The 15,207-nt window shown below is 36.7% G+C and overlaps 1 protein-coding gene across 3 annotated transcripts in view; it reads left to right on the top strand.

The window, feature by feature from the left end:
• Window positions 1-15,207, top strand: part of rnf152 (ring finger protein 152) — a 199,695-nt gene that overhangs the window by 171,028 nt on the left and 13,460 nt on the right. The window contains exons 1-2 of one of the 3 annotated variants that reach the window (XM_039753161.1): window positions 4,723-4,733; window positions 7,628-7,629. The exons of the other annotated variants lie outside the window; for them this stretch is intronic. The gene's annotated coding sequence lies outside the window, so the exon portion shown is untranslated. Of the gene's footprint in view, window positions 1-4,722; window positions 4,734-7,627; window positions 7,630-15,207 lie in introns of those variants that run through there. 3 annotated transcript variants of the gene reach the window in all.

Genomic DNA, 15,207 nt, shown 5'->3' with positions numbered 1-15,207 from the left:
ACAACTACATTCAAACTAGGCATCAATACCCAACATTTAAAAGGTATGTGGAAAGTTATGGAAAAGTTCACTATCCAGTGTATAAGAAATGATATAAGAAATAAAACTAAAAAGTTGATGGACTATAAAGAAAGTTGACATTGGAAAACTAGGGATATCTGTGGTGGTTTTGGAGGTGACTTGCAGTTTTATTTGTCTTTTCTTATTCTGCCTTTAGAAAAGAACAGACATAAGAGATGTACATTCATAAGAAATTTAGAAATATTCATATTTTTGCCATAGCTTTAATTTCTTAACTCTTTTGTCAAAGAGACACTGTTCTGATTGTGAGATCCAAAGCACAGGTGTTCCTTATTCCACATCACTTTTGGTTTTTGAAAGCAACCTTTTTTTCTCAGTTGACATAACTTTGAATATACAGTACATTCTGACATGTCCTGCAGTGCTTAGATTCATGAGTACCATTTTTTGAAAGCCTTTTTTACAAGCATACCTTCATATGGATATCCACTGCTAATCAATTTCCTTTCTCCTTCAAAAAAAGCAAATTTCATACCTGAAGTGAATAACATAAGAATTATTAAATTTCTATCAACCTGGGAGAATTCATTTGACTTTTGCTTTCTAATTGTTAAATAGTGATTTCTAAAGTAATAATAATAAATATATAGCTCCTTTCCTATGGAATACATGTATTTGGAAGGTTTCATGATTTGTGCATATCTGAAAGGGTTTGCCAATCAGAAATAAGTTTCAGTGTCTCAAAATATTAAAATGTCTTGTGAGGGAAAGGACATCATAAAAACCTTTGGCTTGAGGATACCAGTCCATCCAATAATCTTAGGGAATCTTATTTATTTAATTGAAAAAAACATAAAGGAGTTGCCTAACAGGCAAACCAACAGCAAATAAGTCCCATTACGCTAATCCAAGGAAGAATCCAAGAAACAGCAGAAATACTCAATAATAACAAAAATTACAAGGAAGCAATACTCCTCCACAACTTCTGTGCTGAACTGCTCAGAGCTTCTTCCTCTCGGTCCTAAATGGCTGGAAGAAGGGCTAAGTAATGGAAATGTCAAATGGCCATGTCTCTTGGGGAGTATCACCCACAAACCGCAAGGAACATAAGAGAAGTCAGATTTATGTGTACATAGACAAACGAAGAAAGATTTGTAAACAAAGAATGTTTTTACATAAAATACATCAAAAAGCAGAAATAATAAAACATGGAAGCTAGAACAACAAGAAAAATTAACTTAAGCCAGGGCAGTAACTAGCTAAAGGAAGTGCTCCCTGAAAAGTATTTTATTTTGTCCTCACCACTGTGGCCAGCTGCTTAGTTCATCTACACAGAGAAAACCACCACAAAATAGTTGGAAGGATAAGCTACTCAAACACTGAAGAAAAAGACCACTTATCTGTAATTTTAATGTTGGCTTAACATTTGATTGTAAATGGCTGTTAATATAGGAACCTAGCACATCACCAAAACAAAAGTCTCTAGTTCAACAGTGAAAATAGAAATATAAGCAAGGCTTTTTTTCTCTCTGTGTTTTTGACCCATTAGCGCTGTCCATGTGAATTAGCTTGAATGTAAAGGCATGAAAGCAAGATGTCTTACTAAACTTCATTAAATCAGGTTGCCAATGTTATACCGTAATGACAGACAGCTTTTCATATAGGTTTACAAAAATGAGTCCAATGAACAATGTAGTTAATCGAACCCCCTTTTTTGTCCTTGCTTTTCTATGTAAGATAACAGTTCTCTCTGGACCTTGTTAATGTAAAAGATTTTTTGTTAGTCTTGTTTTATAGTTTGTCTCTGATTATTTCCTCTTGAAAATGACATTGTCTTACATCTTATAAATGATTTTCATACAGAATGTTTTCAGTAAATGCAAGAACTGTTTTATGTGGTATATATTCAGTCTAAAATCTTATAAATATGAAAGAAGAAGAAAAATACAGTAGCATATGTCGCTTTAAAGTCATTTAAAGCAGGGAATTCCAGACTTTAAGCCAAGTCTCTCCAAAATGTTATACTTCCTGCTCAAGGATCTCCTTTAATATAAACCCAATCATGTGAAGCTGGGCATGATCTTGGATTTTGGCTTCTGCCAACAGGGGCCCAACAGCATGATTATGGATAATGGTAAACTTATTATTTCATACCAGTGCTTATGTATAGAGAAGAGTATTGATAAATATGTGTTAGGTCTAGGCTGGGGTACTCAGCTTTGTTTTGGCATATCATTAACTAAAAATATTATAATACTATAACATTGGCAGACTGTAACACAGAAAGAGAGAGACAGCTGCTTTGCAAACTGCTTGTGCCGATGCAATTAAGACAGAACTCACCTGTGATGATGCACTGTTTTGCAAAAATCCATCTGTATTTGGACATTATCCCATTCTTGCATGCATTAGCTCAAAGAGGTGGGGAATGAAACTGAGCTGTTATCTCAGACCCCACTTGCACAAACTGGCATGGACGGTGAATATGGAATAAAAGAACAAGGTCAGCTGGGCAAGACAGGAGTAGAGACTAACTGCAAAATCACTGAGACACAGAGTTGGAACTGACGTGCTGCCTAGCATAGGTACTCTGGTTCAGCCACAGTGTAACTAACAGACTTTTTAAGTCTCTCTCTCCCCAAATAGTTTTTTTGTTATGTGCCTAGTCTATAATAGCATTGATACGTTCTGCAGTTGTTGCATGAAAATGTTCATCTATATTGATTTAAAAACTAAGTGAAGCAATTCAAAGACAATCTTGAAAACTGGAATTTTAAAAAAAAATGTCAACCTAGCCATGATTGCTGCGGTCCCCCAAGAACCTGGTGGATTGACAGGGCAACCCAGCCCACAATTTGAAAACATGTATTTAAAACATAAATCATGGTGACTGATTACTTATTTTTTAATTACATTACTGCTTGTTACAGTGGACTCGCAAGTTGATCATAATTGGGTACGTGTAAGAAAATTAATAAGAGCAAAAATCTCGTTTAATTACCATTATTACAAAAAGATTTTTATACTCTTTATACGTTAATAGACTATGTTGAATGTACATTATTTCAAGTAGTGGTCTACCCTACTGTCAGGGAATCTGATATTCCTTTGCATCAATTTGTATGTCAGCAAGCAGTCAAGCTGATGTTGTTGACATTTCCATTTTAACTGTGTAGATTGTACATGTGAATCCAGCCCTGGATAGAATACTTGTCTACTACAGGTCATAAGTAATATTATTAATAATTGAAATTAATGTACCACTAGATTGTAGTAGATTTATTAATTTGTTTGTTTGATTGTTTATTTAACACTGTCCATGAGCTATAAAAAATAAATCAAATGTCAAGTTATTTCAGTAAAGTTTATGTATAGCCAGTAGGTAATCAACCTCCTCCTCTCCCGCAACATTAACATACTGTCTATGTGTCCATTTTTGGAATTGTAACTGTTTGAGGGTGACCAAAAAGACAATGCATTTCAAAAGACATTATTTAGGGTCAGTTCTGTTTTGATTTTAAGTTTGTCATTAGTTAAAATTCATCCCAACTTCATTTTTTAGTGTATTATACCAGTTAAAAAAATTTCATCTTACCACATAGGACTTCAGAGATATAAAACCCATGACTTGACTAAATTAAACTTGATTAGGAGTTTTCTATGTAGTTTTTGTATATTGTAGTCTCTGAGGATTCTCACAAGCCATTCCCAAACCCAAAAGGAAGCCTTAACCCAGGAAAGTCCTTACAGGGTCTTAGACAACATTAGAAAGCCCTGAAACTATACTGCTAGAATTTCTCCTAGTACCCCCGGGTTTTCTGGCACCTTCCCAAGCGCCTAACTTTACTTGGTCAAGTAAAACCACCTCCATACTCAAGAAGGCATAGCAGCATCTCTATTTCCTTTGGTGGGTGAGGAAGACAAGACTGCCTCCCCCTATTCTACAGGGGTATCATCAAGAGCATTCTGACCAGCTGCATCATTTTCTGGCTTGGGTACTACAAGGTCTTTAACCATAAAGTCCTACAACATAGCTACATAGCTAGTGCTGGGAGGTATACCGGTTCATACTGAAAATCATTTTTTGTTTTTGTTATGATATGGATTTCTCTTATACCGCAACACCGGTTTAAATTGCCTAAACAACGTTCGGAACGTGGTTAAGGGGGGACCTTTTTCACTGCTACACCGCTAAACATGCATGCAACTGGAATACATGTGATAGTGGAGGTATTGAGTGGTGAAAATGAACAGAGAACATTCTGAAACTGAAGCTGTAGCAGACGAAAAAGTTGACCCCGATGACACAGAAGAACTTTTGCCCAAAAAAGGAGCTATGCTTGTTTTCTGGAGTTTACTTTGGTTTTAAAAGGTCGGAGGTGGACCAAACAACTATTTACTGCAAATGCTATTGAGCTAAAGTTGTCACTGAAGACGGCAACACGAGCAATTTGCTGTACCACCTTAGCTGCAAAAATGCTTTGGAATACCTTGAATGTATGGAACTAAGATTGGCACCCTCCACGTCCTCAGATAAAACTGAAAAAGCTAGAGGACACTTAAGTCAGACGTCACTTGTAGACGCGTTTGCTAGAGGTACTGTCTATGACAAAAAAAGCAAGCGGTGGATCGAGATAACTAACGCCATTACAATCCATATAGCTAATGTGTCAGTGGACAGAGATTGTTAACATTAACGGAAAATGTAGTTGGTTTACAAAAAAAAATTTACTATGTATTCCTTTTCTAAGACATATTCAGTGCAATACAACTTTTGACAAGCACCTCTGGATATTTTACTAAGTCTAAATGCCTCTTTGGATGGTGGAAAACATTTTGTCAAAATTATAGTTTAAGTTGTTTGCAAAATTTGTTCTATAATAAGGTTCTATATTTTGACTGCAATTGTCATGCAGTGTGATTCCTTCTCTTCATTAGTGCCACCCCCTTGAAAACTATCACTTTATGGGGCCATGCAAACCTGAATTAATACTTGTGTGAACATTAAAAGATTTTTTGTACAATGTGCAATTCTCATTACAGTGGAATAGGTTATTCTTAGTCAGTCTATTGTAGTAATTGCAGTGGAAAATGTTATTAACATCCACTCATGCATGGGAAAAAATACTGTTGAATACCGTGAAACCGGTATAATTTTGAAAAATAAGAATTTTGGTCATACCGTTCAGCATTACACACAGCAGAAAAGAGTGTTGGGACCTTTCTGTATTCCATTAAAGGCATCTTTTTTTAAGCACTGTATCCATAAAGCATCTACAGCATTGTAGAGGACCATTTCCACCCCTCCCTTGGTCTCTTTGACCCACTTCCATCTGGCAGAAGGTTCTTTAGCTTTGGAACCAGTTTTGCCAGGTTCTGCAACAGCCTCATCCCTTTGGCTGTCCGGATTGTGAACTCTGTGGTGCCCCCCAGCCCTCAGAGCTGTTCCTAGTAGCTTATTTTTATGCAGTACAATTGTTACTTATGGTTACTACTGTTGTTTTTATTATTAGTTATTATTTATTTATTATTACTTCAATTTATTGTTGTCTTCTCATTTATTCATTATTTATTTTTTAATTTATAGTATAGTTCCTCACTTGTTTAACCATTTGTCCTGTGTTTATGTGTGTGTAGCACCACAGTCTTGGGTAACTTTATTTCGTTCACTGTATGCTGCAATACTAGTATGACAATAAAGCAACTTTTTTTTGACTTCCCAGCACCATAGAATCATACTAGTAAATGCCAATCTGTCTGCCCTCCGCAGTATGCCTGAAGAATTACTGTTACATTATACCTGTAATCTTTAACAGGGGGCAGGAAATTTGAAACAAGTGTTCCAAATGAGCACTGCAAAATCCCTCTCCTTTTATTAATCTTTTTTGCACATTAATTGCCTGTTTGTATTAATTTACTTAGTTGAGGGATGTCTCCTCTTCCTTTAAATATTATGTAGTCAGCAAATATAACTGACCTGCTTCCAGCATCATTATCCTGTAAGTCATTCATGTGAATTAAAAGAGTGGAGCAGACATATTGCTGACTCCTGTGGACTGCTTTTTTCCCCATATCTTAAAGCAGTTGACAGGTTTAATTGTATAACTCTCCATTCTCTGTGTTTAACCTATTTCTTCACCTGTCTTAATGGAACAACCTCGAAGCCAGCTGCTTGCACATTTTATAATTAAATGCTCATGAGACGCACATTCAGGACTTCATTTCTAAATACAAAATGAAATCATTTGCCTTGGTCTGGTAGAACTTTTGCTATAGCACTGATTTTTAGCCATCTAAACAAATGTAGGCATTTCAGCTAAAGTTTCATTGTTTCTTGTTTTATTGATATTTTTACATTCAACATATATTTAATGTGGAAACTATTTCTTGGGAAAGTATATTCATAACTTTTATAACATCACCACCATGATTTTTAGTTAATGTTAACTCGCAAGTTTGGTCAAGTTTTAAAATACCCCAAAAGGCAGTAAGTGAAAAGTAAATACAATATGGAGCACTGTAATTATTTAAGCAGGGTAAATTCAGTTTCAGGTAAATATTACATACACCATAACTGCAGAAGATTCACTGTGTGGCCTGCTGAGTGAGGAACAAAACTAAAATAATACTGAGAAAATGTAACAGTTCCTGTTGAGCAGTTTCCCTAGAAGACCTCAGCAGAAGTGTGACACATCCTTTAGCATTATCTTATGTGCATGTTTTATGCTAGAGAACAATAAATCTGGCAATTGCTACTATCCAATCTTTAATAGGTTATATCTGGATGATTATATGTTGTGAATGTCAAGTTAATATCATCCTGTCATTACAATACTTTAGCTAAAGTAATGTAGAAATGTCTGTGTTGTGATAAAAGTGTCACATTAGCTGCCTATGGAAAAAGAAACACAAGACACATTAAGGCAAAGTTTGGTTTTTAAAATGATATTATTGGTAGACCTTTTGTGAAAAGGCAAGCATCCCAAAAGTGTTTGGAGAGGTGATTTTTATAAGTTATTAAAATGCTGTTGAGTTACGGAGCATGTGATATAGTGTACATGTTGCCTTTGTTTGTCACAAAACGTAGGAAAAATGACAACAACATCCTGTTAGTCCAAAGGCATACAGTAGGTTTGACTTCGCCTTGAGCTTACTGCCTTTCCCTTAGGCTTCAGGTTGTCATTTATAAGCCAAACTGGGTAAAGGGGGCATTAGGATGATGAAACCATCCATTGTTTTAAAAACAATCTTCTCTGGAATAAGAAGATGGCATACGCTGCATGGATTTATATGAATAAATAATGAATACTAGAAAAGAAATGACACACACTAGAGTCTGTCACATGAGTTTAGTTCTGTCATACCAATGAGCAGGGAGTTAATAAGGTCTGATAGCTAAACAGGCTGCTCTCGTTATTCAGGATGTGGTTTGTTCTTACAAATAATCATCTCAGAGTTTTGTGCTTCACTGTTGCTGTGGTTCTCACACTTGCACAGGACCATATATTTTGAACTCAAAACTGATGCATCTTTGTCTAAAGCAGTGTTGTCTTTTAGTTCTTAATTAATGTTCTAAGTTTTAAAAAGTCCCTTTAGTATTTTGGAGTGGTATATTTGTATTAAGAAGAAAGCATCCTTTGAATTAATTTTAAGAATGTGTCTATGAGCAAATACATAAACAGCATCATCTTATAAACAAAGCATCACTTTATGCTATATAGTGTACGCTTTGGGTGGTGATGCTACAAACCTGTTTTTTTTTTTTCTAAGCATGCCTTAAGCATTGTAAGATCACACAGAAAGGTAACTTCATTTCAGCTTTGTATGTAAGGAAGGACTAACCCTGGACAGGAAACAGTCCATTACTGGTCCGTATAGTCCCTCACTCTACTCCACTTAGACCAATACCAATTTAGAGTTGCCAGTTGGGCATGTTTGTTACCTTTGACTTGGGAATTTAAAAAAAAAAAGAAGAAAAAAAAGGCGAACCTGTAGAAAACAATTTTGATAATGGGAAGCATGCATAATCAAGATGGGTTCTTAAGCTGCCAGGCAGTAGCTCCAATTGCTGTGACACCTTCCAAAAAAGTAACATATTAAAAAAAAAAAATACAATAAAATCAAGTAATGTTTGATCTACAGGTATATGTATCTTCGTTCCATAATGGAGCATTTTGTAAGTCATCATCTATTTAGTCTATTAAGCCACAGTTTAACATTGACTCCCCCATTAAATTATATAAAGGTTTGATGCATGTTTTTTCTTTCATAAGTTGAAAATGATATTCAAGCCCCAGTCTAAAGTGGGAAGTGTTTGGAGATAATTTGGCCTAAACTTTTAATATAGGAAAATGGTTTTCTTTATGAAAAGCTTAAAATGTAGCATGCATATACCTGACAATCTGTTTTCTTTAGCATATTGTCATTAGTGAGGGATATACTTTAAATCCCATTGCAGTTCACACAAATAAATCTATTTTTTGAAAATGGAATGATTGCTCAGTAAACACCCTTCTACGTACAATTTTGATAAAATATGTGCTGTATACACTAGCAGGTCCAATTTAATAAAAATACCAAATGCTGTTACCTGCAGAAATATTCTGTCAGAAAAAATGTACATACCTTGTTTTCCTTCCATAATGTAAAATGATAGTTTTAGACAATTGACGGTTTATGCGTCTTTTTGTAATATCTCATTGCTCGGTACAAACGAAAATAAGTGCATGGCATGTGAATGATTTGTGAACAGTATTATGCACTTCATTTTTACTCTCACACTGTAACAGGCAATTTAAATACCACATTATAAATTATCATTTAGTTTGGTACCGGTTTATTACCAGTTGGTTCATTCAAATGGGAAAATAAACTAAAACAATGACTAAAACTTAGGACACCTTAAAAGAAAATGCTATTATAGACAAGCCACCCTAAAGTAATTCTTTGGCAATGTGGCAGTAACTGCAGTTGTGCAAGGCAGGCCAAAAAGTGAGAAGCCATTGCTTATCTTTTCAGCATAAAAGACGAAGAAAGTCAGTGTTGATTTTAAAATTTTTACTGTATTAATAAGTAGCTCAGCATTGAAGCATTTTCAGCTCAGATTTAAATGTCCTTGGAATGGTAATTGAATTCAGTAGTGACACTACCTGATCATTGTTGATATAAATGAATATTGCTCACTTCTGTAGGTAGTGGGAAATAGCTATGCTCCAGAACACTGGACAAATGCATCAGTCATTTCCATAATTTCTAGCAACATCAGGCAGTCACACTGGACCCTTATAGTTCATGTTGAATTAGGAAAAAAAAATCCTCAAGGGTATATTTGTCATTTTATTTTGATTTACTTAAACATCTTATTAGGTACAGGAATAACTGTTATTGTCCTGACTAACTACTGAAAATTTTTAACTGTAGTGTTAAAATCCTTAAACACTAACTCTGGTGCTTCTGCCACCTATCATTATGGAACATTCAAAGTAATTTAAATAGTTATTACACACATTCTACTTTAGAATTCCACATACATGTGTACTTTTGATTCCAGGGTCCCTGCATTAAACAGCGTGGACTTCATGTGTCGTTCTCACAGTTGGATCCTAATAAAATAGTCCTTTGGTGTGCAACAGGAATGCATTCAGAAGCAGAAAGCAGAATCTGGCATTACAGTTCTTATGACAATGAACTCTTTGTAGAAAAAAATGTATCATTGTATTGATTTTCACTATAAAGTTTTCTTGTCCACCATATTAGAAGGTTTGCAAGATCCATCCATTATCCAACCCACAATATCCTAACTACAGGGTCACGAGGGTCTGCTGGAGCCAATCCCAGCCAACACAGGGTGCAATGCAGGAGACAAACCCCAGGCAGGGCACCAGCCCACCGCAGAGGTTTGCAAGATGTAAAATAAAAATAAAGGAGATGTCTATTGTGCTGTGAATGGAAAAGGCAGCTCTGCGCAAAGGACTATTGGCTGATAGAAGGCAGTCTAATTACAGTGCAGTTTGTTTGACATCAAAGTACATTTTTTGATCTTATTTAGAATAGTGATGGTATGTATTGTTTTTATAAAACTGTCAGGGCAGTATATTTTGTCACCCATTTTTGGATCTCCACTTATGATCTGAATGGGCAACTGTAACTGTTAAACATGGTAGCTTTTTGCTGAACATTCCATTGTGCCCTTGGTTTTCAGGAGCTATAGCTAGTGAGGTAGAAAACCTGGAACTTGGAAAGAATTTTTTAAGAGAGAATCTGAGGTTATTCCATACTAAAAATCTGTTTACACACTACTAGTTTAACAGAGGTTTTAAGATAATTTGACAAGTATCAAACAACTGATACAAGATACTGTATATGTCAAGGCTCATATTTTTACCAAAGAAGGCAGCTTAGATCAACTGTGCTCTCATATCACAACTTGGAACTTGTTTATCCCAGTCAGGGGACAGCACTTTGGCACTGACCAAGTACAGTAACTTATCATTCTGCATGTCTGCTGTGGCAGAAAGAAACTGCCAAAGGCAGTCTGCAGAAATCTCTGAACCACAAACAGGAAGACTTGCATCTGTAGGCAGCTGATGCTAATTAAAATTTACAAAGAAAGACAGAACCCTGTCATTTTAAGGACTGAATTTTCTTACTTAAATATTTAATGTTATGAGTGTGTGTTGTGCAATAACATATTTTATGATGATCTAATTGAGAAAATATTGTAAGTTTCAATTTTACTTAAACAAAGAATGTATGAAATAGAACAGCACTGGAAATTAAATTTGCAGCTTTAGAGCTCAAACAACCTAACTGTAACCTGTTTGAAAAGCCAAAACTCTGAAAAGTAATATCCCACTCTTCTGGCCTCCAGACCTTTAGATGTAATGGGGAACCTAGCGTATAATAGCAGAAAAAGAATGTTTAACTGAAAAAATGGATACATGCTGGCAGAAAAAAATGTCAGGCTTGACCCTTCAGGACCTGCTCATAATCTGACCTTGTTGTTGCAGTATCAGGCCCAAGGCAAGAATCAACTTTGAAGAGAATGACTGTCCATTGCAGGGCTCACACACATAACACTTGCACTGGACCAGATCACATAGTCTTTATTTTATATAGTTCTGTGACGATGTGGGTTCTGGCTCCACACTCCCATCTGATTTTGGGAACCCTTGAACCCAACACCGTCGATAATGAAACCGAGAGAGCTAGTCAGTGAAGGCAATAATTGAGCATCTTAGCAAGGGGATGGTTAAAAGTGAAAACAGTGCTTTTATTAAAAACAGTCAACAAAAACAGTGTTCCATAAATAGTGCAGTTTCAAAGTTCTTCATCTAACAAATAATCCATAAAAAGAACGTGGAGGTTAAAACACTAGAAAAAAAAAAACACAATCCTTTAAAACCAGAGGTTAAAATCTTCTCTAGGAAGCAGTCTTAAAAACAACAACAAATCCGGTGCATCGTTTATTAGCGTCTCACCTGCTTATCCCGTTTGGGCCAAGTAGCAGGCAAGACGCTCTCTGCAGCTGCCCTCCTCTACACTTTCGCGAGACTGGAGACCTCCCGATCCCTGGCTCCGGTATGGCACTCATTCCAGTCCCCGAGACTTGATGTCCACCAGTGACCAGGACGCACACATTGGGGACTCCACCACCAAGCCTCCCGACTTCCGCTGCCTTTCCGCGGCTTCTCTGCGGCCAGTCGCTTTCCTCTAGGCACTCCCGCTACCTGGTCACTCAGTGGGAGCAACATCAACTCAAACGTCTGGGTGTTGGCCTAACACCCAGCTTCCTTACAGCTGCCCTCGATCGCGCGCTCAACACATGCACGCACCGCCTGCTTCCTTGCTCCCTGTAACCTCCGTCCTCTTTCCTTTCCTTTTTCTCTCCGATCGTTTCCTTTCACCCCCACCTCTCCACAACCGACTCTCGCTTCTTTTTAAAACGTGAGGGGCCATCACAGCTGTAGCATTAGCCACGGGAGCAATCACGAATGTGGGCAGTTCCTCACCTGTGCACACGGTGAGAAACGCCCACATCGACGACTGCCCCGCGGCTCGCTACAACAACGCCCCCCTCACAAAGCCGCCTCCGGTGCGGTGATTATTTAAAATGAATGGCCTTTGCTCAACGAGCTGTGGACCCATAACACCACATTCCACCCCCCATAAAACTCCAGTTGCATGGGCAGGCTCCACACCACTGCCAACCCAATGTAACTGGAGCTCAGGTCCACAGCTCGGCCACTATACACTGCACTAAAACCAATAAAAGCACTAAAACTATCCCACTTTAAACAAACCAACCCAAGCCCCCTTCATAAAAACAGGACATTAAAAGAATAAGAACTTTAAAAGACAATTAAACACCAGCAATAAATAAATGTACTTAACAAGCTCAGTCTCTTACAAATGTCCTTCTCCGGCTTGGGTACGTGGGTTCTTTCCAAAAGTCAGTTACCAATCCCACTTGCTGCTCTGTCTCCTCTTCTGGCCTCCACTGCTAGCTCATCCCACCGCTGCCACCAAATGTGACGATGTAGGTTCAAGGGTTCCCAAACATCAAAGGGAGCGTGGAGCCAGAACCCACATCGTCACAAGTTCCTTTCATGAAGAACAGAATGGAATATTCATGAAAGCACTGCATACAGTTAAACACAAGCAATCATTACTTCATATAATCAATGTCTTTTTTTGAAACCGAATGTGTTTGAGAAGTGTCAGACAATAGAAAGATTATTTCCACAAATATGTTTTCTTTTACCTTTGAGGCTCAGACATGTTAAGTAAATGCAAAGTAAAGTGGAGGTGGGAATGGAAATAAAATTGGTTTACAGTCCACAGTCCAAGCCACCATGCCATGCTGCCAGCATTACTCACGTGTGAACATGTGATGTCATAAAGCTCCTGATATCAAATGTTATTTGAAGATTCACTTGAGAACTGTGCTTCTGAGTTAAAAATTTGGACCTTCTAAAGCAGAGAGCTTTAGTTCTAACTTGTATAATGAAATTAAAATAAAAATGTGTAATCAAGCATAATGGGCTTAATCAAAGGCCCAGTGAAACTACTGAGAATAACTGAATGCATGATTGGAGAGTGAATGCTTTAGTAAGAATAATTAAAAAAAAAAAAAGGAATTAAATACAGTATTATTTCTCAAGTAGTCTAAATGATGCCTTTTATGCCTTTTTTCTTGTCTTAAGGCTTTAAAGCCATCCTGAATCCAGCATTTGTTAGAAATGGGGCTAGTAAAACAGTAAAAACAATTTATTTTTTACTATTGTAATATGCCTAACATAGAACATGCTTAAGTATTGTATAGACTATCTAATGTAAAACTTTCTGCCAATATAGAAAGACAGTCAAACATATGATGTTTTAATGGAAAGGAAGGAGTTCAGGTTACAATCAGGATGGATAAATGATGACTGGAAATAGTAATGCATTTTAGTATTACTAAAGATAAAGCTTTTCTGTGTCGTGCTGATACAAAACAATAATAGTACCTGGAATGTTGAAAATGTAACTCCACACTAAAAGAAGGGAGCCAAAATGGATCATGATAATTACAGATCATTAGTTCTTACTTCTACAATATGTTTAATTATATAAACTACAATAGAAGATAAACTTGAAAAGTCCTTATGTGAAAACAGTATACAAAATAAAAGCCAGCATGGGTTTATTTAAGCTTATTAGATTTTTTTTTTTTTGATGGGCTACTGGAATAGTTGACCAAAGCAATGCATCCAGCATAATTTACTTAGACTTTCAAAAAGACATTGAAACAGCCCCACACCGAAGATTAATTTTGAAACTAGAAGTTATTGACATCAAAGGCAATCAAGAAATCTAGATCTCACATTGGTTAACTGTCAGGAGACAAAGAGTACAGACAAAAGGTGAGTGCCTGCAGATGGGGTGAGGTCATCAGCAGAGACCCTCAAGGTCAGCTCCTGGACTACTAATACTGTATTTCTGTTTTATATTAATGACAGATTCTGGTGTAGTTAGTAAACTTGTGAAATTCACAGGTAATACTAAAATTGGAAGAATGGTAGAATGAGGAAGCAGCAAAAATATAAACGTAGACAATCTTTAGAACTGGGCAAACACTTGGAAAATGCAATTTAATGTAGAAAAGTGTTAAATGCTACATTGTGGGGAAAAAGAAATACCAATTATAAATACAGGATGTGAGACACTGTCCAGCAGGAACCAACCTCTGAAAATGATTTACGGGTTGTCTCGGCAATGTGAAGAAGCAATTAAAAAGATCAATAAAAGGTAGTTTCATAGAAAGTGTTGAATACAAATCAAGGGGTGCTATACACAGTTCCTATAATGCACTAGTGAGACTGCATCTGAAGTATTTTGTGTACCTGAGGTCACCATGCGACACAACATACATAGCAGCACTTGAAGCTATGAAAACAACAGCAACCAGATTCATTCCAAGACTTCAAGATATGTCATACTCTGATAGGCTCAGAGAATTAAACCTGTTTAACCTCAAGCAGAAGAGGCTGCATACGATCCTAATTCAGGTCTTCAGAATTCTCAAAGGCATCAATAAAGTAGATTTAGTAGAATGCTTTTAGCTAAGTGACAGATTTGCGTACTCAAGGACACCAGTGGAATTAAGGAGAGGTTCATTTAAGACAAAAGCCAAGCAGTACTACTTTACAAGACAAAGAGGTGTGGGAATCTGGATCACAGTACCAAGCCATGCAGTTGAAGCAGAAACCTGCAACCTTTAATAGGTATATGGATGAGATATTTGGACAGCTTAGCTATTACTTAAAAAAACGAGCTTGATGAACTGAACAGAATCTTATTTTGTTCTTATCTAGCTAGACATGACTTTAGATTAGCACAGATACTGGTTGAGAATGTTGGAAGGTGGCAGGCTCAAACTACAATCAGAAACATGCTGAAAAGTAATGTAATTGGTCATCTCCCACAAAATTCCGTAATTTAAGTGACATCCTCAAGGTGGCAAGATCCAGTAAATGCAGTCATTAAGTTTGAAATGCTCTTGAACTGCACATTGTATAGTGTGCTGCCAGCCTAACTTGCAGAAGAGGTTAATGAGCCATGAATTCTTATCAAGAAATAATTATTGTTCACATTGCAGTGATTTTTGTTATTGTGTCCAGTTTGCAATTGATAGATTAGATAGAT

This window comes from Polypterus senegalus, chromosome 5 (assembly GCF_016835505.1).
Source record: "Polypterus senegalus isolate Bchr_013 chromosome 5, ASM1683550v1, whole genome shotgun sequence".
NCBI classification, from domain to species: Eukaryota; Metazoa; Chordata; class Cladistia; order Polypteriformes; family Polypteridae; genus Polypterus; species Polypterus senegalus.
This window is presented reverse-complemented; position numbering and strand designations above follow the sequence as displayed.